Here is a 23,751-nt window from a genome sequence, read left to right as displayed (position 1 = left end):
GCTTTTATTCTAGAAGATTAATAAGTAATTCACATGCTTTCTTTCCCTTGCTTTTAATTGTTTCTTTACAAGGTCATGCAATTTTAACTTTTTAAAGTGTTGGACTGGGAAGATGTTGGTAAGCTAGCAGCTCTAGAAAGCAGTATGCAAATTTGGGAATCTTAATGTCAGATGCTTAGTTTAATTTTAATAATCTTGTATTTGCATAATTCTCTTGAGAGTTGAGAACATAGAAAATGCATACCAGGGTTGGTCCACAGAATCCACCTCTGTGGCAGCCCACGGAGGTTCTTCATGTCACTGAGAAGAGGAAGCTAAGAATTGCACAGCTAGCTTTTTAATCTTTTCTTAATCATATATGTTATCTTACTAATTCCTCACAGTTTACAAAATAAAAGCTTTTTTTTTAAAGGGAGCACTTAAACATGTATGAGAAAATTTTGTAGATTGTATTTTCCCTTTGCTGTAAAATGTAATTCATCAGAGAAAACATTTCTGCAAAAAGGTGTTAATATATTCAGTTGGCACCTTCTTAGTTCTTGAATAAATAATGGATAATTAAATTTTTTCTCCCTATTGTCCTTGAATTTTACTGTCCGTCTTTAGGGAGAATGTACTGGCACACAAAATAGTAGCCTAAAATATTGAAACCTAACACCTTTTAACATTATAATAGTTTTTACGTTATGCACCTTCAGACTCATCTATGGCAAACCAGTGGTCAGGAGGGCTTTCTCCTATCACCTTTGTTTAGAATGGGCTGTTTTCTCCCATTGTAAAACTAAGGGAAAATAACGCTTAATGCCTGCAAAGTAGTGGTAATAACTAAACAGAATGAGAATGGGAAGCTTGGAAAAAAGATGTATGTGTATGAGTCACATTTCTTTTAGAGCTGGAAGAGTAGACCATGGATATGATTATGTTGCAGATCAGGAGACCGAGACCCAGACCAGTGGAAGGGACTAAAATTCTAGCTAGCGACGAGCCAGGATTGGTGGGCAGGTCTCTGAACTCTAGTCCAGGGTTTTTCTACTTTATGACATTCACATTGTTTATTTCTAAAGCATTCTAGTGCCAACTGTAAGTGGTTTTAGGATTATGGGTGATGTTGTTCCCTTCCAAGGATGGGGAAGTTTGGGTTGACTACTTTTATGCATGAAATGACATAAAGCAAGATGAGCTTTCATTGCACAGTTTAAAACAGTATGCTGCAGTGTTAGTGGAAGTGCTGATGTTCCCCTCTCATTGGGAAGAGACAAACTGTCATCTAGATTGAAGTATTAGATGAACTTCTTAGAGTAGGCTAGTGTGCTTTAAATTTTATGCTAAAAATTAATTGCTTAAAAATTTCTCAGAATTCAAAAGGCTCTAGTATTTTCAAGATAAATTATACAAAAATTATTATTTTAAGGAAGTGTGGGGGTTTTGTTATGTTAAAAGGGATTTTGGTACCTTTGCAAAGAGCGATAGTAGAATTACATGATACTTAGGAAAACATGATTTTGATCATAGTTGTAGGAAAGACTGGATTTGTATAATTAACATTATGATCCTTGGCAAGTTATTTAACCATTATGTACCTACGTTTCCTCACATGTAAAGTGAGGTTAATAAAAGTACCCACCTCAGTAGGGTATTGGTGAGGATTAAAAGTGTTTCCTTAGCACAGAGAAAGGGTGCAACAAATATTAAATATTATTTGTAATGTTCATTAGGTATGTACAGGTACTTGTATGCTTATTTGTTTCCTTGCTGTTAACGAAGTCACTTTGTGGCTACAGAAAATTCCCAGATAAATACATGATCAGTATTTATCATATTTATTTTATAAATAACAGTCTGCTTTAAGGGGCACTTAGTGCAAATGATGCCCTCATTTATTATTTTTTTTAGTCCTTACTGTGCTCACCTTGGACCTTGAATTAGGTGTACCTATCAAGGTAGAGTGAAGGTGGCTGTTTTTCTGAATGTCACTGTTGCAGTTTCATTATTCTAGAATTAAAATGTTAATAATTGATTTGCAGATATTCTACTGAAAATACAGTGAGTTCTGGAGTCCTACTGATTAAACTTAGCTGAGGAAACCAGGGCTTTATAAGGTCTATTATTATTTGCAAACCCCTTCTCCCAATGGAACCTTGAGAAAATCACTGAACCTTGTTTTCTGTTAAATGAATATTTTGATGACTTCATTCATTAAACTGTTAGGTTTTAGTGATAAAATTTGCTTAGCTCCAATTTTGTAACGTTTCGTTCTTTTTGATTTGCTATAGTCCAGGCCTAGTTAGTCTCAAGAACATGTGGTTTAGCAAATGTGCTTTATGGTGACAGTGGTGAATTTCTTCTCCTGGATATTCTGGAGTTCTTCCTTATCAGGTTCTGCAGTTGATTTTATAGCAGCTCGTCTTCCGTTTACAGTCCTCTTAATTTTTATTCAGCCACGTTTTTGTGATCTTTCCTTCTCACAACATCTTTACCACCTGTACCTCCACGTAGCTTCTTACCAGCTGTCACACATGAGCTTACTTTTTTTTAGACCTCTTTTTTTTTAACATTAATTTCAGTTATTTTTAAAATGTATATCACATAATATTTAAAAATTGCCCTTATTTTTAGAGTTTCATTGAATTGAACCCATTTTACAGGTTTGAGATTAAAATCAGAAACAGGTTATAGCTCAAAAGCATCTTTATTACGCCAGTAGTTGCTTTTTCCTATTTTGTTTTAGATCTCAGGCAGGCATTCTGTTGGTGGTACTTCAGATGATAAATACGTCCCTTTACTCTGAAGTAATGCTAACCAGCAGAGCTAAGAGAGTTACATGGCACCATCAGAAGCTTCCAGTTATTTTTTTTCTTTCATTGATACAGAATTTTAATGTTTGAGAGTGACCAGCTCCTAATCTTCTTCTGATAAATTATTTTAATAAAGATTATGAAATTATTACAATTTGTTGGCCATTTTTGGCCTCATGACATGCTTTTAGGAATTCTGTAGAACTTAGACATGCAGACCTTTTCTTCACGTCTATTGCATAATCTAATTATATGAATAAAATATTTAATTAAATGTGGTTTCAAAAGATACCGTAAATATCATGCTATAATAAAAACAACCAACTGTTGCTCAGTTTTTCATTAAGTTGATTTTCTTTATATATTTAAAAATAATAAACACATATATATGGAGTCTAAACAAAATGGTTCTGAAGAACCTAGGGGCAGGACAGGAATGAAGACGCAGACATAGAGAATGGACTTGAGGACACGGGGAGGGGGAAGGGTAAGCTGGGACAAAGTGAGAGAGTGGCATGGACATATATACACGCTACCAAATGTAAAACAGTAGCTAGTGGGAAGCAGCCGCATAACACAGGGAGATCAGCTCAGTGCTTTGTGACCACCTAGAGGGGTGGGATAGGGAGGGTGGGAGGGAGGGAGATGCAAGAGGGAGGAGATATGGGGATATATGTGTATATGTAGCTGATTCACTTTGTTATAAAGCAGAAAGTAACACACCATTGTAAAGCAATTATACTCCAATAAAGATGTTAAAAAAAAATTATGGCTTATGAATTGCCTGTTAGTCATATTGAAAATTCATGGGTACATGGACTGAGTAGTACAGACCATGCAAACTACTTTCTTAGCTTCAATGTAGATGTTAGAGAGTGAGAGTTAGAGATGTTAGAGAGTGAGATAGTCTAAATTATATTTAGAGGCTGAGTTGTGACCCAGGAAGGGGATCCAGAAGTCATGGAGATAACTTCCTTGAAGGCATTTATTGTAGTTACTGGCTGGCTACAAAGTCCTAGGAAGAGCATGTTGAGTGTTGTGGGACATGGTTCTGAAAACAAGAATGATGTTGTACATGAAAATAATTATAAAAGGGGTTACCATTTTTTGACTGTTATGTTCCAGGCCAGGTGATTTGCAATCATTCTTTGATTTAATTTTCTTAACAGTTCTGAAAGGTGGATGGCATTATCCAGTTTTATCAAAGAGGAAATTTGATTCAGGGAGGTTAAGTGACTTTCCCAAGTTGGCCAATATGTGGCACAATTGGGCCTGATAAGGCCCTGATCTTTTGATTGTTAACCCTAAACATTTCCGGGATATTAGGAGGCAGCTTTGAAAACTTGTAATCGTTTAATTTACAGTTTATGAAATGTTGTTTGACTTCTTTGCTGTGGCAACTTTGGATGTCATTACCACAAGAGGTAGTATCTAGATATTTTGAGAGGATTTAGAGACATTCCTTAAATTCTTGATTGTTAAGGAAATCTAGGGATGTTTTGTGTACAGTCTTAAATGCAGTGCTGGCTGCCCATAAAATGTTTCTCCTGTTGCCTTTATAAAATGCTGGATCATTAATGGGCATTAATAAGGGTAACATTAACAAAGAAAATAGTTTTTGGTGGGAAAGACTACAGAGTAGGCGTCCAGCGACCTGGGTTCTTCTACTGGTCTGAAAGACTGGTGTGAAAACATTAGGATAGCATTGAAACAGCCTTAACGTTCTTGCTCTGGGAGTACGGGAAGGCTGAGCTGTGTCTTAAGAGATGAGCAGGTGAGGAGCGGTTGTAGAGTTGTAAGCAGAGGGAGTACCAGTGTGTTAGATGAATCACTGAGCTGTATTTTTTTGAACTGTAATTTCTTCAAATGTGAGTTAAAATATAAGAAAATATTTTACTTACAAGGGTAACTAACATATTATATAGAAACTATTACACATATTTCGTATTTGTTGATTTTGGAATCCCCCAAAAATGAGGTTCTAAGAACCAAGTAAATGTGAAAGTACTTTGTGAATTTTTAAGTGTTCTACCAGTAAGAGGGATAGAGGAATACTGATATTCTTGTGAAGGATGGACAGAGAGGATGCTGTGAAAACTTAGGTAGCAGTACAAGAGGAGAAACATCAGAAGTGGAAGAGTACAGAGAAAAGAGAAAAGTACAAGAGGAGAAACAGCAGAAGTGGAGAAGAGAGATGTTAGAAGATGAAAGAAAGTATGTGAATAGATGGGAAGAAGATTGAGTTGTAGTTCTCTTTGTGCCTGTTGATCAAAAGGAGGGTTATAAGTCTGTAACTGAAGACTTTTAACATTAATTTATGGTAAGGAAAAAGCTTAGCAGGTAGTTGAAACATCTTATTCACTTCTCCATTTAGTCTACACGGACCATGTTAACAAGGCTATGAAAATAGGCTAATTGAGAGTTGGCTGTATTGTCTGATTGTTTCCTCACTTCTGTATAGGTTTAGCTAATGGCTTTAAATTGTATAAGCGTGCTCATAAAAATAAAATAAGCTGCACTGAGTTACTGTTTATTCTAGATTTATTGAAAATAAAAGGGCATAGTGTGTTTAAGGAAAAGGGTGAGGTTTGATCTGTCAAAATGAGTGCAAAAGAAAATTAGGAAATCAGAGTAACGCCAAGGTAGAATGGGAACAAAATGCCATAGTAGGAGTTAGGTTTTTTGTTTTTTTTGTTTGTTTGGTTTTTATTTTTGCGGTACGCGGGCCTCTCACTGTTGTGGCCTCTCTCGTTGCGGAGCACAGGCTCCGGACGCGCAGGCTCAGCGGCCGTGGCTCACGGGCCCAGCCGCTCCGCGGCATGTGGGATCTTGCCGGACCGGGGCACGAACCCGCGTCCCCTGCATCGGCAGGCGGACTCTCAGCCACTGCGCCACCAGGGAAGCCCGGAGTTAGTATTTTTATTTTGTTTTATAGATGAGGAAGTGATACAAATAGTTTGGTCCTTTAAAAACTGATTATAGCTGTAATGAAGAGTACAGGCTGGAGGAACAGAGAATTGAGACATTTATTCACCAAGGAATATGTATGGCAGGGTGAGTGAATGAGGCATTTTCTGTGGCCTCTGGTAGGCAAATCACAGTCAAGGATGCCATTTAAGGCTCTGCCCTAGTTCAGGAACGAGATTATGATGGTCTGAATTAAGGAATTTGTAGTAGGGATAGAAACAAGACCACTGATTTCAGAGATATTTAGGAGTTTAAGTCCTCCAGACTTGGTTAGTGTTCGGAGGTGATAGAAGTTGAAGACGAGTCTAAGGTTCCTGACTTGGCAGGAGAAAAATATGTGCAAGTTTGAGAGAAGGGGAATACTGAGTTTGCTTTCAGATAAGTAGTTACGCTTTTTAGATAAGTAATAACAAGATATCAGTTGGAAATAACGGGTCTAGCTCAGGAACATGGTTAAGTTTATAGATGTGATTTGGAAGGCATAACGTTTGTAGTTGAAAGTTTTGAAATTAGACAAGTAATGACCATAATTCCTAAATAATAATGCATGCAGAACAAAAAGTAACTGCCAGCGCTGGCCCTAAGTTCGAGAGTGTAGACGTTTTAAAGTATGTATTTTAAATTTGCCCACCTCCAGTCAAACCCCCACCGCATAGCTTTATAAAGAATATATAGAAATATTTCCTGCCAGAAGTATTTTAGTGTCCTTGAAATAGTGTCCCGCATCCTGTCTGGCCATCAGCATAACAGGGAATTTGTAGACAAATGCACTTCCTTCTTCTTCACTTTAGTCTCTTTGGAATTCTCTTTGCTTCCTTGAGCTGGTGAGGTAGTCTGAACAGATTTTGAAGCCTGAAGGCTTTTTTCACCTTCTTTAAAATCTAGCCCAGATCAGCCCTATTCAACCATCTCTTTGCCTCTCTTTCTCTCCTACTCTTACAGCCCTATGGAGCTCAAGGCTCTGGCAAATAAAATGGCACTCCAGGAAAGAAAAGTAAAAACAGCACAAGAGAAAGAACCTTGAAGAGGACTGTAATCTTTTCAGTTCTCCCCCAAAGGTTCTACTCTCTAAGCCAGGGGATGGAGTTGGTGAGTCATTAAGAAGTGATGTCCAAATTCAGTAAAATAAATACATCTATTGGGAGCAAGGTCTTCAAGTGCTGAGGGAATTTGGAAGGAATCTGAGGTGGTTTAGCACTTAGTGGAAAAGATGAGTTTTTGGTTCAGTTTTAAAGGAGGTAGAAAGACAAGGCTGTGCAGCAAAAGGTAACAATAACATTATTAAAGAGGGAGGGAAAACAGTATGTACCAAGGAAGTAGAACATTAAGAAAAAACAAAGGAACTGGCGAACAGGACTCTTTATCTAAAATGCATGGTTTGGGATGGAGTTAATGAGAAATTAGGGTTGTTATATGATTGAAGACTAAAATTTGGAGTTAGTACTCCTTGAACACATAGTAGAAAATTGAACATGAACAGAAGAGTATTGTAACATGATTTAAATAGCAATTAAGCAATTATGGAAGATGACAACTGTTACATATAAGTTATGATGTATATGGCACTGATTAATTTATATACCACCCAAATCCCTTATATTTTCTCTTTTTGTTTTCTTATTATGTACTTCTATACCCATAGTTATCAAACTTTCCTGGGCATAAAGATTATATGAAGCTCTTGTTTGAAATATAGATTCATCCATGTTACATGTAACAGTGTTTAGTTCCTTTCAGTTGCTGACTAGTGTTCCATTGTATGGATATACTGTATTTTGTTTATGATTATTGTGGAAAGGGTTGTTCTAGTTTTCAACTGTTATGAGGAAAGCTGCTATGAACATTCTTGTATAGGCTTTTTGTGACACATGTATTCTTTACTTGTGGGTGAATACCTAGAAGTGGAATTGCTGGGTATATGGGATAGGTGTGTTTAACATGAGAAATTAACAGAACAGTTTCCAAGGTGGGTTTACCATTTTACACTCCTACCAGCAGTGTTCCCTCTTCCTTTCTTTTAGGGAGGAGTTTGGGTGTAATTGATGTTCTTCCTTAAATGTTTGTAGACTTCACCAGTGAAGCCATCTGGACCTGGAGTTTTCTTTGTGGAAAGGTTCTTAATTAAGGATTCAGTTTTTAAAAGAATAGGTCTAAGACTGTTCAGATTTTCTGTTTCTTTTTGTGTCTGTTTTGGTAATTTGTGTCTTTCAAGGAATTTGTCCACTTCATCTAACTTGTCAAATTTATCAGCTTGAAAATAAATTATATATTTTATGAAACAGTATTTCCTTTTAATGTGAGTAGGATATGTACTGATGTTCCCTTTTATTCCTGGATATTGGATTCATTTTCTCCTTTTCCCTCCTGATTAGTGTAGCTAGGGGTTATCAATTTCATCAGTCCTTTCATATAATCAACTTTTGGTTTTGTTGATTTTCTCTCTGGTTTATCTGTTTTCTATTTCATGATTTGAGCTCTTTTACTAATTCCTTACTTTCTCCATACTTGGGTTTAATTTGTTCTCCTTTTTCTAGCTTTTAAGGTGAAAGCTTAGGTCATTGATTTTTAATTTTTTAAAAAAATTATCAACACTTAAAGCTATACATTTTCATTATCATTATATTCAAAATAGTTCCTAATTTCTCTTATAATTTTTCTTGGATTCATGGGTTGTTTCAAAGAGTTTTGCCAAATAATTTCCCAATATGTGGAATTTTCCAGGTGTTTTGTTACTGTGTTTTCATTTAATGCCATTGTGATCAGAGAACAAACTCTTAATAATTTCAGTCCATTTAAGCTTTTTTTATTGTTTTATGGCCCAACACATGGTATATCTTGCTGAATGTTCAATGTGTACTTGAGAAGAATGTATGTTCTCCTGTTGCTGGGTAGAATGCTCTCTAAATGTCAATTAGGTTAGGTTGGTCTTTGTATATCTTCTATATTTTTACTAATTTTCTGCCTGCTTGTTCTATCAATTACTGAGAGAGCAGAGTTGAAGTTTTCACCTACAATTTTGGATTTCTCTGTTTCTCTTTTCAGTTCTATCAGATTTTGTTTCATGTTTCAAGCACTGTTAGAGCACTGTTAGGTGCATGCACATTTAGGATTGTTAAGTCTTGTTAATGAATTGGTCCCCATGTCATCATGAAATGTCCCTTTTTATTCCTGGTAATTTCCCTTGTTCTGAAGTCTCTGTGTCCTTTTGATTTTGCATGGTATATCTTCTTCCATCCTTTTACTTTTAACCTATCTATATCGTTATATTTAAAGTGGGTTTCTTGTAAACAGCATGTAGTTGGGTCTTGCTTTTTTATCCAGTCTGACAATATCTCTTTTAATTTGGTGTGTTTACCAGCAATTGGCAAACTATGGCTGGCAGACCAAACTCTACCACTTGTTTATGTAAATAAAGTTTTATTGGGACATAGTCATGTTCATTCATTTACATATTGTTTGTGGTTGCTTTTGTGCTACAGGTGGCAAGGTTAAGTAGCTGGGACAGAGACCAAAGCATAAAATATTTTCTGGTTCTTTATAGAAAAAGGTTGCCTACCACTAGCTTAGACCATTTACACTTAATGGAATTAAGGTTGGATTAAAATGTACTATCTTACTATTTGTTTACTATTTGTTCTTTTTTCCTTGGTTTCCTTGTCTTCTTTTGGATGGATTATTCTTTATGGTTCCATTTTATTTTTTCTGTTGGTTTATAACATTTCTCTTAAAAAAATTTTTAGTGGTAGTCCTTCTAGTTAATTAATAACAGTCTGCCATCAAATAATATTATACCACTTCATGAGTAATGCAAGAATTGTACATAATGTTACAATTTCTCCTTCCCATGTTTTGTGCTTTTTTGTCATACATTTTGATATGTGTGTTTTAACCCTGTTGCTGATCTTTTTGTTTTTGTCAGGCAGTTACCTTTTAGAACAATTAAAAATGAGAAAAATGTCTTTCTTATTTCTCTCATTTTAATCACTTATTTAGATCTTCATTTCTTTGTGTAGATTCAAGTTTGTGCCTAATATCATATCCCTTTTGCTTGCAAAACTTCCTTTTATATTTCTTTTAGTGCAGCTTTCTCTCTCTTTCCCTCTGTCCCCACTTTGTCTCTCATTTTGCCTTCAGTTTTGGAAGTTATTGTTAGTAGTTACAGAATTGTAGGTTTTCAGGGTTTTTTTCCCCTTTTGAGCACCTTAAAATGTTATTCTCCATCTTCTCATTTGCATAGCTTCTGACAAGAACTCTGGTGATTTTTCTATTTGTTTCCCCATATGTAATATGTGTTTTCCCTTTGGCTGCTTTTATGATTTTTCTCTTTATCACTGGTTTTCAGCAACTTTATTATGATGCTCCTTGGTATGGTTTTATTTGTGTTTATTCTTGGGGTTTATTGAGCTTCTTAGATCTGTGGGTGTATTGTTTTCATCATACTTGTAAAATTTTTAGCCATCTAACTTCAAATTTTTGAATTTCCAAGTATTTTTCTCCTCAGACTCCAGTCCTGCATATGTTCATTCAGCCACTTAATATTAGTTCACAGATCACTGAAGTTCTCTCCATTTTTCTTCTAATCCCTTTTTCTTTTCTTTCAACATGAAAAGTTTGTTTCCCAGTCTTCAAGCACACTAATTTTTTTTTTTTTTTTTTTTTGCGGTACGTGGGCCTCTCACTGTTGTGGCCTCTCCCGTTGCGGAGCACAGGGACGCGCAGGCTCAGCGGCCATGGCTCACGGGCCCAGCCGCTCCGCGCATGTGGGATCCTCCCAGACCAGGGCACAAACCCGGGTCCCCTGCATCGGCAGGCGGACTCTCAACCACTGCGCCACAAGGGAAGCCCCAAGCACACTAATTTAAAAAAATTCTCCTTTGTCTAATATGCTGTTATACCCATCAAGTTAAATTTTTATATCAGGTGTTATTTTTTTTTTAGTTCTAGAATTACTATTGATTTAAAAAAATAACTTCCACTTCTCTGTTAAGATTTTTTCTTTTTTTCATTATGTCCATGTTTTCCTTTAAGCCTTTGAACTCTCTTCTAATAGCTATTTTGAAGTCCTTGTATTAAAATTCTCTTTATCCCTACCACTCCTGGATCCTGATTATAGGTTACCATTTCTTATTTTTTCATACATCTGGTAATTTCTTTTGGGGTTATGGTGTTGAGTATTTGCCTTGATTTTTTTTTTTTTTTTTTTTGTCTTTCCTTCTTGAGTATTAAGTTTTATTCTGGCAGGCAGTTGCTTTGTGGATCAGATTGATCGTTTGAGTTTTGTGTTCAGGGTTTTTTGGGCTTTGGTTTTGGGCAGTTCTAGAATAGCTTTCAGTTTAGGGCTAGTTTGGGCCCATTACTGAGGCATGCCCCTTCTTGTGTCTCACCTGATTGCCCCATGTGTTCATCAAGGTTTATTCATCCCAGCTGGTGGAAACTGAATGATCCTGGCCCTGTGTGAACTCTGGAAGTTGTGAGGCTTAGAGCTCCCTGGTATTTGTTATTTTCTTGAAGTTTTTCTTTGTCTAGCCTCATAGATTTACATAACACACATACGCAGATTGGTGTTTAGCCAGAAACTCAGGGAGACCTCTTCTGTAGATTGTTGAGCGTTTCTGTTTAGTTTCTTCCTTTATGGTAATATGCCCTGCAAATTCTAGTCGTCTCAGACTCCACAAATTCTGAGCTCTGTCACCTCAACTCAGTGAGACTGTTGGCTCTGTTTGGGTTCCCACTCCTTTTGTTGTAGTTCCAAACAGAAAGGTGGGGCAATCTTTGGGTTCACCTCATTTCTTTCCCTTTTTTCAGAGGTCATATTTCCATACTGCCTGTTACCTAGTGTCTGAAAATAATTGTTTTATGTTTTGTCTAGTTTTCTACTTGTTTGTGTCAGGAAGACAATTCTGGACTTTGTTGGTCCCTTTTGCCTTCATTTTTGAAGGGTATTTATGCTGGATGTAGAAATTTAAGTTGGCAGTTCTTTTTTTTTTTTTTCTTGTAGCACTTTAAAGTCATGATTTCAATATTCTCTCGTTTAAGTTGTTTCTGATGAGAAGTTAGTGGCCATTCTTACCATTGTTCACTTGTAATACGTCTTTCCCCCCACCTCTGGCTGCTTTAAAGATTTTCTCTTTATCTTTGGTTTTCAGCAATTTTATTTATTCTAGGACTAGATTAGCCCTAATACCAAGGCATGGCCTTTCTGAGATCTCTATCAAATACATGTCATGTTCATTGAGGTCTCTCTACTCTAGCTGCCAGGAATTTGAACAACTCCCAGGTAGTTGTTCAGCTCATGCTCCATAGTTGTTCTTTCCCCAGATTTTGTTCTTTGACTCGCCTCATGCAGTTTTGCCTTGTGCATATGCAGCTTAGTCCCTAGGCAAAGGATTAGAAGATCTCTCTACAGGTTTTTGAAACTTTTTCTCTCCACAGCTCCCTTCTTTCTTGTATTCTGCTCCTTAAATTCCATGCCTTCAGTAGCCTCAGACTTGGAGCTCTATTTTCTCAACTCAGTGCAATATCTGTGTTCTTTGGGGGTTCCCCTTCCCTGTGGCACAAGCAGAAAGCCAGGGTGTTCGTGAGTCTTTGTTTCCCTTCTCTCAGAAATCACAGTCCTATGCTGCCTGTTGTCCAGCATCTGAAAATTATACTTAATATATATTGCCCCATTTGATGGGCAATATGTATAAAATATTATTTTCAGATGTTGGACAACAGTCAACATAGGACTGCCTTTCACATCAGGAGGTCATAACTGGAAATGGAAGTGTAGAATTTCATTTTAATTTTTCTTCTTTCTAAAAACTTTTTTGCCTCACGGCTTGTGGGATCTTAGTTCCTGACCAGGGATTGAACCCAGGCCCTTGGCAGTGAAAGTGCAGAGTCCTAACCACTGGACCACTGGGGAATTCCCTAAAAACTTCTATAATTTTTGGTACAGTATATCATACCTTTTAGAGTATGGCTTCATTAAAAAAATAATGCCAGGGCTTCCCTGGTGGCGCAGTGGTTGGGAGTCCGCCTGCCAATGCAGGGGACACGGGTTTGTGCCCTGGTCCGGGAAGATCCCACATGCCGCGGAGCGGTTGGGCCCGTGAGCCATGGCCGCTGAGCCTGCGCGTCCGGAGCCTGTGCAACGGGAGAGGCCACAACAGTGAGAGGCCCGTGTACCGCAAAAAAAAAAAAAAAAAAGCCAGCTCATATTTTAATTTGCAAGCCATACAGAGAGCTACAAAGAAGAAAGTTCAAAAGAAAGAGAGAGAGAAAGCTCAATATCCCCAAACCCAGAGTTTACCATGGTTATCTTTATCGTTTCAGATCTCATATTGCAAATATGCACATAGAAGAATAATTTATTTTTTAAATGGATTTATGCAGTTCATGCTATTTTTAATTAAAAGCACTTAAATTTAATTAACGGGGTAAATTTATTAAACAGAAGCAACACTGGAAAAATGGCTCAAACACGGATAAATGTTTATTTACTACAAGAGATATTTCCTAAAAGATTTTTCTCTAAGTTTATGAAATAAGATTACGGAAAAAGCCTAAGAGGTTAGAATCATTATGTTGTAGTTGGCATGCTCAGTAGGTCTCTCATATAAAAAAGAATCACGTGTTGGCAAATACCTGCTGTTGGTAGGAGAATAAATTGGTACAAATTTCTAAATGGCTATTTTAGCTCAAGCTGCTATAACAAAATACCATAAGCTTATGGTATTATAAACAACAGGTGGCTTATAAACAACAGAATTTATTTCTTACAGTTCTGGAGCCTTGAAGTTTGAGATTGGGATGCCAGCATGGCTGGGTTCTGGTGAGTCCCCTCATCAGGGTTGCAGACTGCAGACTTCTTGTATCCTCAACTGGCAGAAAGAGAGCTAGCTAGCTCTCTGACTGCTTCTTATAAGGGCCCTAATCCCATTCATGAGGGCTCCATCCTCGTGGTCTAATTATCTCCCAAAGGCCCCACTTCCAAATACCATCACATTGGGGATTAGATTTCAATATATGAATTTTGGGGAGATACAAACATTCAGTCTATTACAATGGCAATTTGGCAATATTGAGAAGCCTTAAAAATGTTCACATCCTTTGCCCCAAATTCCATTTTTAGGAATTTATTATAAGCAAATAAGAGGTGTGTACATTATGTGTACACATGAGTGTGTGTGTTATTCATTTCAGTGCTATTTATAATGTTTAAAAATTAGAAGCCTGTTAAATGATTAAATTATGATACAGCCATATAACCAAATACCATAAAAACATTATAAATTATGTTTTTAAAATTTTTTGTTTAGTATACTACTAATAAAAATAATTGGCAGGTGATAAAAATCATGAGCTTTAAGATGTTTAAGGGTATAAGGTATAAGAAAATATTCAAATATAGTAAATGAAAAAAGTAAGATGATATTTTGGAGTATCTTAAAAAGGATATATTTATTTAAAAAATAGGATGTGAAATAAAATATGCTAACTTTGAGTAGTTAAATTATGGGTTATTTTTTAATTATATACTGTTCAGTATTTTTCACATTTTCTACAATAAGCATGTACTATGTTAAAATCATACAAAAAACTTAATTTTTAAAATTCTGATAAATTGAATGATTGGGAGGATGAGGGAAGAAGGATTTAAGTGATTGTAGTTTTTCTCATCTTAATCATATGCCTCTTCTCCATTTTTGCAGGTACTTTAGCTTGAACTTTATCTGTATAGATTTAGTGAAACAGGCATTTATTCTTATACTGTATACGTAATATATATCCTAAACTTTTTCTAATTTAAGGCAATCTCCCATGTTTCACAGTTTAAAATTTTGGGTTTCTATCGAGCACTGCTTTGTACACTTGAAGAGGTGTAATATTGCTTTCTTTCCCTTCTCCATTTTTTTCCAGAGCTGTTTTTTTTTAAGTTTTTGTCCTGCTTTCTCAGCCAGCGTTACTGCCCACCTCCTTGCAGATGTGGATGCCCTTACGTTAAAGAAAGAAGTCATAGTCTTTAGTTTTCTTAATGAAATATTACATTTGCTGTCTCAGTCCCTAGCATCTTAGGCATATGGAGTTGGTGCTCTTCAGGAACTCACTCTAGTGACTCAGCTTCACATTTTTTGCTATATATTGAACATGTTAGAAATCCAGTGGAGAAAGTTAATATTCTAAAGAAAAGACAAAGGAATGTTGTGGTTAATGAATAAAGAAATAGACATGTCCTCCAGGGAGGTATCATTTATACCAGACCTCAGAGAATGACCTTAACTTGAATAGTCTAGTGTCTATACCTCAGCAGTTACAGATCCAGAAAGCTCATTTTGGTCAGGGGAACTGATTTCATGCTAAGCAAATTTACTGAAGACTCATATGCGAAACAAAGCTAATTTCTTAATTTACATTAAGAAATAATATCAAGCCATAATATTTTGATAGCCTGCATCTTCATTGTAGGGCTACATCTACCAAAGGGATGTGAACAGTTGGGGTCCAATAATCAGACTGTGTTTTCCTGAAGGCTCAGGCAGTACATTCTTCCTCGATTACCTTATTTTTAGTCTTTGTGAAGGGCTCTATAGCTGTGGGCAAATTTTTTAACCTCCCGAGTCTCGATCATCTCATCATTAAAATTGTGATAATAACTAGCTACTTCCTAGGCTTGTTGTGAGAACTAAATAAGATAATCTATGAAAAGTGACTAACCTAGTGCCTATCAGACAGTTGCCATTCAGTAATTGTTCAGATGATTTGTTGTCTTCTACTTCTAGATTTGAGGTCTGGGGGTTAAGAAAGGCACTCTTGTTCTTTTCTTTCCCTTTGCAGGCATTGCTGGGAACTCTATGGGGCTAAGTGGTGTTGAGGTACTAACACTACTTGATTTACAAGAATATTGTTCTGAGTGATAAAGTTTAACTTAATCTAGTGAAGAACTGTAATGAATCTTTGCATAGGTTATGTTTCACTGTGAGATCTAGTAGCCATTTTAATATTTTGAGACTAAGGTAAGAATCATTCTTTTAAGGAATTCGGTAGTGTTTGCTTTTCCAATTTGACATTTGTAAAACAGCTTGCTATTTCTTGTAAAACAAACAAGTAAATTCCAGATAACAAATTTAATAAGCTGTTTTTACTCGTTGCTGACAACTTAGTAAGGTTCGTGCTCTGTAGTTAATATTTCTAATTTATTATATTCATAGATTGTAATGTTGTAAAGGACCTAATCCGTTTCCCTTTCCTTCAGATGAGCTTACTGAGGCCCAGAGAACCAGCCTGAAAGTAAGCCAGACAGCTGATGCATCATAGCGGGTCCCTGGGACTGTGAGGTGCCAGTGCAGCTGGGCCCAGGACAGTGAGGCCCTTGATATAAGAGTTTGTACTCTGGAGGAGGCAAGGAGAGCGGTCAGCTCCTTCTTTTGGATGTCAGCATCCTTTCTTTCACATGGTTGTGAGAAGGCGGTATTGAATTCAAGCAGTGAGCTTGCCATAGTCCTGAGTGGCAGACATCCTAAGTGAGTCCCTTCTAGAAGGAGGCCCTGCTTGCCCCTCCTTCCTTGCTTAGCCAAATCCAAATCAGAGTGAATGAACAAATGTCTTTTTTGTGTCAGGTACCACGTCTACTAACTAGGCACTGTGGAGCAGTTGGGACTTACCTGAGAGGTTTTTTTTTTTAATTTATTTTATTTATTTTTGGCTGCGTTGGGTCTTCGTGCTGCACGTGGACTTTCTCTAGTTGTCGAGCGGGGGCTACTCTTCATTGCAGTGCACGGGCTTCTCATTGTGGTGGCTTCTCTTGTTGCAGAGCGTGGGATCTAGGCGTGCAGGCATCAGTAGTTGTGGCACACGGGCTTAGTTGCTCCATGGCATGTGGGATCTTCCCAGACCAGGGCTCGAACCCATGTCCCCTGCATTGGCAGGCGGATTCTTAACCACTGCGCCACCAGGGAAGTCCCTACCTGGGAGTTTTTAATGGCAGAGCTGAGATAGGTCTCTAGACTCCAGCACACTCTTCTTTTTGCCATATCCCTTTCCTCCTTACATCAGATGAATTTTTTTTTCTCTTCTGAATTACTGTTTGACTTATATGGGAGACTTGTTAAAGAATATTTTGACATCTGTTTAGATGTTATTCTCTAATTGTCCTACGTAGTACTTTCTTATTTACAGTTCTGGTTTCTCATTATCTCATGGGTGTGTATTCTGTCCTCAGCTAAATCCTTGTGGACCTATACCGTTTTGATCTCTTTCCTGTGACCCTCAGGGCTTGGAATATTTTAAGCATTCAGTAAATTGTTGATCAATAAGTAAATATTTGTTATCAATTTTTTAATTGCACCAGACCTTACATTTTAACATACTTTCAACTAGAGAAGGATCTGGATTTGCTACTTAAAGCTTGTAATCTCAGAAGATTTAAGATTGAAAATAGTTATAAAAGTGCTGTTGTCATTTGAAAGAAACTGAGTGCTCTCACAGATAACTAACTTCACATGCTTTAAGATCTAGGAAAAGTTAGGGACGGTGAGGTTGGTCACTTATTTAAATAAATGACTTGTGGTCATCCAGTGTGTTTTTGTTTTTTAAAATCACAATCTAACTTTTTTGGCAGCCATCAAAAAATATATATGGTTATAGAGAATAGCTGTCTTGAATTATAATCCTCTGTGTGTTTTGGTGGACTAATTTGCTATGGGTTTATTTCTTGAGAAGAAAAAAAAAAATTCATGTCTCCTTAGGATAGTTTACAGAGGGATGCAGTTATGACCAGTCTTAGCATGTGGTCCCAGTCAGCAGTCTTTTTTTCCCCCCCAGCTTTATTGAGGTATAATTGGTAAGTAAAAATTATACATATTTAAGGGATACAGTGTGACGATATGATACACATATACATTGTGAAATGATTACTGCAATCAAGCTAATTTATATATCCATCATCTCACATAGTTACCCTCTTTTGCGGGGGGGCTGAAAACATTCAGGATCTACCCTTTTTGCAGATTTCAAGTATACGATACAGTAGTATTAACTGTAGTCACCATGCCATACATTAGATCCCCATAAATTATTCATCTTATAACTGAAAGTTTGTGCCCTTTGACCAACATCTCCCTATTTCCCCCACCCCCAGGCCCCTGGCAATCACCATTCTACTCTGTTTTTATATATCTCACCTTTTCTTTATCCATCCTGTCAGCATTCTTAAAAGTGTATATTTTTTATATCAAGGAGAATCAGATGAGAAAGATCTGGATAAACCGTTGTAAATCTATAATTGCTATTAGAAAAAATAAGGGACATACCATACTAATAATGGACAATAATGTCATTTTTATTTCAAGGACCAAATGAATATCTAGTATGAATGTGGAATCTTTCTTTTGACTTGATATTATTTGTTGTGTCTCAAATTATCTTTCTTACATGGTGATGTTAAATATTTATCTTTAGTTGTTACTAGGTATTAACAACCTCTATGGTTGGTTGAGGGATGTAATTGTTTCTGAGTCTAGAATTTATACTTATGCCATACCTTTGTATAATTTTTAAAAATTTAAGTCTCCTGTCTGCTGTCTCTGCATGCTCCCATTTCACTGGTGTTCACATTTATTTTGAGCTTTAATTTGTAAATAACTAGAAAGTTCTAGGATAATTTATACTGTGTATTTTTTTTAAACAAGTTTTCATACTCAGAACAATGTTTTTTTTTTTTTTTTTTGGCTGTGTTGGGTCTTCGTTAATGCGCGCAAGCTTTCTCTAGTTGCGGCGAGCAGGGGCTACTCTTCGTTACAGTGGCTTTTCTTGTTGCGGAGCACGGGCTCCAGGCACGCGGACTTCCGTAGTTGCAGCACATGGGCTCAGTAGTTGTGGCTCGCGGGCTGTAGAGCACAGGCTCAGTAGTTGTGGCACACAGGCTTAGTTGCTCTGCAGCATGTGGGATCTTCCCGGACCAGGGCTCAAATCCGTGTCCCCTGCATTGGCAGGCGGATGCTTAACCACTGCACCACCAGGGAAGTCTCTACGTATTTTTAAAAGCTTTAAAAACCTTTGATTAACATACAATAAAATTGACTTTTTTGGTGGGGAGGGCATATGGTTATTTAAATTTTACCTCGTATATAGATCCATGTAACCACCACCACAGTCAGGATACAAAATAGTTCCATCATGCCCCAGAACTCCCTCATGCTGTCCCTTTTTATCACACCCCAAACCTCTGGCTATCCCCTCTTAACCCCAATCACTGATGGTCATATAAATGGAATCATACAGTATGTATACTTTTGAGGCTGGATTCTTTCATTCGCAGTAATACTCTTGAAATTCATCCAAGCTATTGCATATATCAATAATTCTATTTTGTTGCTCAGTAGTATTCCATTGATAAACTGTACTACAGTTTCATTATCTGTTCACCTGTTGAAAAACATTTGGGTTATTTTCAGTTTGGGGCAATTATGAAAGAACTGTTACAAACACTTATGTACAGGTTTTTGTGTGAGCACAGATTTTCATTTCTGTAAGATAAATACCAAGGAGTGGGATTGCTGGGTCATATGATAAGTGTATATTTAACTTCATAAGGAACTTGCCAAACTTTTTCAGAATTTATGTCCCATTTTGCCTTCCTACTTAGAATGTATGCAAGTTGTAGTTGCTCTGCATCTTCTCCAGCATTTGGCGTTACACTTTTTAAAAACAATTTTAGCTGTTATAATATCGTTATGCCTTTAATTTAGATTTCCCTAATAGCGAAAAATATTGACCACCTTTTAATGTAGTCAGTTGCCCTCCCATCTAGCTCTTTGGTGCACTTTTTGTTCAAGTCTTTTACCCAGTTTTTAATCGGGGTCTATGTTTTCTTACTGTTGAGTTTTGAGAGTTCTTTACATATTCAGAATTCAAATCCTCTGTCACGTATGCCATTTGTAAATATTTTCTCCCCGTCTTGTAGCTTGGTATTCATTTTCTTGACAGTGTCTTTCACAAAGCAAAAGTTTTTAATTTTGGAGTCCAGTTTATAACTTCTTTCTTTTATGGATCATGCTTTTGGTGTCGCATGTAAAACTTTGCCTAACCCATGTCACTACAGTTTTATCCTGTAGATTCTAAAAGTTTTATAACTTTGTATTTTACATTAAGATCTGTGATCCATTTTTAGTTAATTTCTGTATAAGGTGTGAGGTTTAGGTTATATTCTTGCCTATGGATGGCCAGTTGTTACAACACTATTTTTGGAAAAGACTATATCCTTCTTCCGTTAAATTGCCTTTGCAGACATCTTTGTCCAAAATCAGTTGCCATATTTGTGTGGATCTGTTTCTCAACTATAGTCCATTGATTTATTTGTCTGTTCTTTAACCCAATACTGTACCCTCTTAATTACTGTAGCTTTAGAGTAAGTTTTAACATCAATTAGTATGATTCTTTCATTTTTATTCTTTTTAAGAATTATTTGGCTTTTTTAGTTTCTTTGCTGTTGTTTTTAGAACAAGTTTGTCTGTATATACAAAAAATATCCTGGGGGGTGGTAGTTTGATCAGAACTGTGTTTAATCTACAGATTAAATGGGAAGAATTGACACCTTTACTATGCTGAGCTTCCAATTCATGAATGTGATATGACTTTCCATTTATTTAGATCTTCTTTGATTTCTTTAATAGTGGTGTAGCTTTGGCATACAGCTCTTTATACCTGTTCTATTAGATTTATACCTCTGTATTTCAAATTTTGGGGAGCTATTATAATGATATTTAAAATTTTTGGTTTCTACTTTTTCATTGCTAGTATTATATACGTGATTGATTTTTGTGTATTGACGTTATACTTTATGACTTTGTAATTTTACTTATTAGTTCTGGGAGATTTTGTGTAGATTCTTTGAGATTTTTATGTAGACAATCATGTTGTCTGCAAATAGGACTTATTTTTTTCTTTGTAATCTGTATGCTTTTTCTTCCGCCTTGCCTTCTCATACTTGCTAGGACTTTGAATACAGTGTTGAATAGAAGTGGGGAGAGTAGGTATCACTGACTTGTTCCCAATCATAGGGGGAATGTATTCAGTCTTTCACCATTAAGTATGATGTTAGCTGTAAGCATGTCCTTCCTTCTACTTGATTTGGGTTTACTTTGCTCTTCTTTTTTTCTAATTTAAGGTGGACACTTAAGATTATTGATTTGAGAATTTTCTTCTTTGATAATGTAAGCATTTAATGCTATAAATTGTCCCCTGAGCATTGCTTAACTGCATTGTACAAATTCTGATGTGTTTTAATTTTCTTTCAATTAAAAATATTTTCTAATTTTCCTTGAGATTTTCTCTCTGACCTGTCGATTATTTGTAAGGGCATCATTTAATTTCCCAAGTTTTAGAGGTTTTTCTGTTATCTGTTATTGATTTCTAGCTTAAATTCATTGTGGTCAGAGAACATATTTTGTGTTACTTAAGTTCTTTTAAATTTGCTAAGATTGTTTTATGACCCAGGATAAGGTCTGCCTTGATGAACATTCTCTGTGGACTTGAAGAGAAAGTTGTTGGGTGGAGTGTTCTACAAATGTCAGTTAGATCCAGTTGGTTGACAGTTTTGTTCAGTTCTCTATCCTTGTTGATTTTTTGTTTACTAATTAGATAGATTTCTGAGATAAGCATGTTGAAGTCTCCAGCTATAGTTAGAGATTTCTGTATTTTTCCTTCCAGTTCTGTCAGATTTCACTTCATATATTTTGAAGCGCTGTTAGGTGCACACACATTTAGGATTATTATAATCTTGGTGAACTGACCCTTTTATCATCATATAATGTCATTTTTTATGCCTGGTAATTTTCTTTGCTTTGAAGTTTACTTTATTTGGTATTAATATAGCTACTCCACCTTTCTCTCTCTCTTTTTTTTTTTTGCGGTACGCAGGCCCCTCACTGTCGTGGCCTCTCCCCTTGCGGAGCACAGGCTCCGGACGCGCAGGCTCAGCGGCCATGGCTCACGGGCCCGGCCGCTCCGCAGCATGTGGGATCTTCCCGGACTGGGGCACGAACCCACGTCCCCTGCATCAGCAGGCGGACTCTCAACCACTGCGCCACCAGGGAAGCCCCTCCACCTTTCTCTTGATTAGTATTTCTATGATATATCTTTCCCCATCCTTTTACTTCTAAACTACTTATATTATCATAGTTGAAATAAATTTCTTGTAGGTGGCATGTAATTGGATCTTATTTTTTTAATCCATTTTCATAATCTTTGTCTTTTAATTGGTATGTTTAGGTGCTTTACATTTAATGTAACTGCTTATATATTTGGATTGAGTGCTACCATTTTATTGTTTGCTCTCTGTTCGTTCTTTTTGGTTTTTGTTTCTCTTTTTCCCCTTTCTGCCGTGCCTTCTTTTTGGTTATTTGAACAGCTTTTGGAGTTCCATTTAAATTTATCTTTTTTTTTTTTTTTTTTTTTTTTTTTTACTATATCTCAATCTAGTGTTGGTGTGGGTGTGTGTGGTTGCTCTAGGGATTGTAATATACATATTTAAATTCTTATAGTCTACTTAGGATAAATATTTTCCCACTTAAGTGGGATGTAGAAATCTTAATACTATATATCTCTTTACCCCACTCTTTTTTTGTTGTGTTGTCATATAATGTCTACATACAGAGAAAACTCCATCAGACAATGTTACAGCTTTTACTTTTAACCACCAAACATTTTCAAGAATTCAAGAAGAGAAAAATAGTTTATTGTATTTACCCATATGGTTATTAATTCTTCTTTTTCATAATTCTTTCTCATTCCATTTTTCCCTTGGCATCATATCCCTTCTGCCGTTTAGTAATTCTGTTAGAGCTTATTTGCTTGTAGTGAATTTTCTTGGTTTTACCTTCACCTGAGAGTGTCTTTATTTTGCCTTCATTCCTGAAGGATATTTTCACTGGATATAGAAATTCTGTGTTGATGGTCCTTTTCTTTCAGTCTTTTAAAAATATGCCATTTCCTTCTGAACTTAAGGTTCCTGGTGAGAAATGCACATCCATTCAAATTGCTCTTCCCTTATAAACACTGAATCACTTTTCTTTTTCTGTCTACTTTCAAATTTTTTCTTTGTTTTTAGTTTTTATCAGTTTGACTTTTATGTGTCTGGGCATGGATTTCTTTTGTTTTTTGAATTTTATTTTACTTTTTTTTTATACAGTAGGTTCTTATTAGTCATCTATTTTATACATATTAGTGTATATATGTCAATCCCAATCTCCCAATTCATCCCACCACCCCCCGCCCCCCCTGCCACTTTCACCCCTTGGTGTCCATACGTTTGTTCTCTACATCTGTGTCTCTGTTTCTGCCCTGCAAACTGGTTCATCTGTACCATTTTTCTAAGTTCCACATATATGGGCATGGATTTCTTAGGGATTTATTCTGTTTGGGTTCTCTGAACTTCTCAAATCTATATATACATTGTGTCTTTTACCAAGTTTGGAAAGTTTTCAGGCATTATTTCCTCAAATACTTTTCTGCACTGCACTCTTTCACTTTCCTTTTAGGATGCCAGTGACTCCAGTGTTAGACCTTTTGGTATCCCAGAGGTCCTTGAGGCTTTGTTCATTTTTTTTTCTCCTTGTTTTTCAGACTTGATAATTTCTATCCATCTGTCTTCAAGTTCACTGACTTTGTTTTGTCATCTCCATTTTGCTTATTGAGCTCATCCAGTGAATTATTTCAGCTGTATTTTTTATATCTAAAATTTACATTTGGTTCTATTTCTTTGCTGAGGCTTTTTAAAAGTCTTTTAAAGTATTAGGTTAATTATAAAAATTAGTACATGCTTGTTGTAAAATAAAGATATATGTAGAAGTATATGAAGTTTTAAAATCTCATTGTGTGGCTCTTACTATTAATGGCCATATAAATTGTTTTTACTTTTTGTCTATTGCAAACCAACATGCAAGTTTATATGTGTATATTTGTGTGCACACACTCCCACTTGTATGTCTATAGAGTAAATTTTAGAAGT

At 36.3% G+C, this 23,751-nt stretch overlaps 1 protein-coding gene across 9 annotated transcripts in view; it reads left to right on the top strand.

Moving 5' to 3' along the window:
• The window catches only part of SOCS5 (suppressor of cytokine signaling 5), a 130,821-nt gene that overhangs the window by 68,884 nt on the left and 38,186 nt on the right, over positions 1-23,751 (top strand). The window lies entirely within an intron of this gene.

Source organism: Pseudorca crassidens, chromosome 14 (genome assembly GCF_039906515.1).
Source record: "Pseudorca crassidens isolate mPseCra1 chromosome 14, mPseCra1.hap1, whole genome shotgun sequence".
Taxonomy (NCBI): domain Eukaryota; kingdom Metazoa; phylum Chordata; class Mammalia; order Artiodactyla; family Delphinidae; genus Pseudorca; species Pseudorca crassidens.
This window is presented reverse-complemented; position numbering and strand designations above follow the sequence as displayed.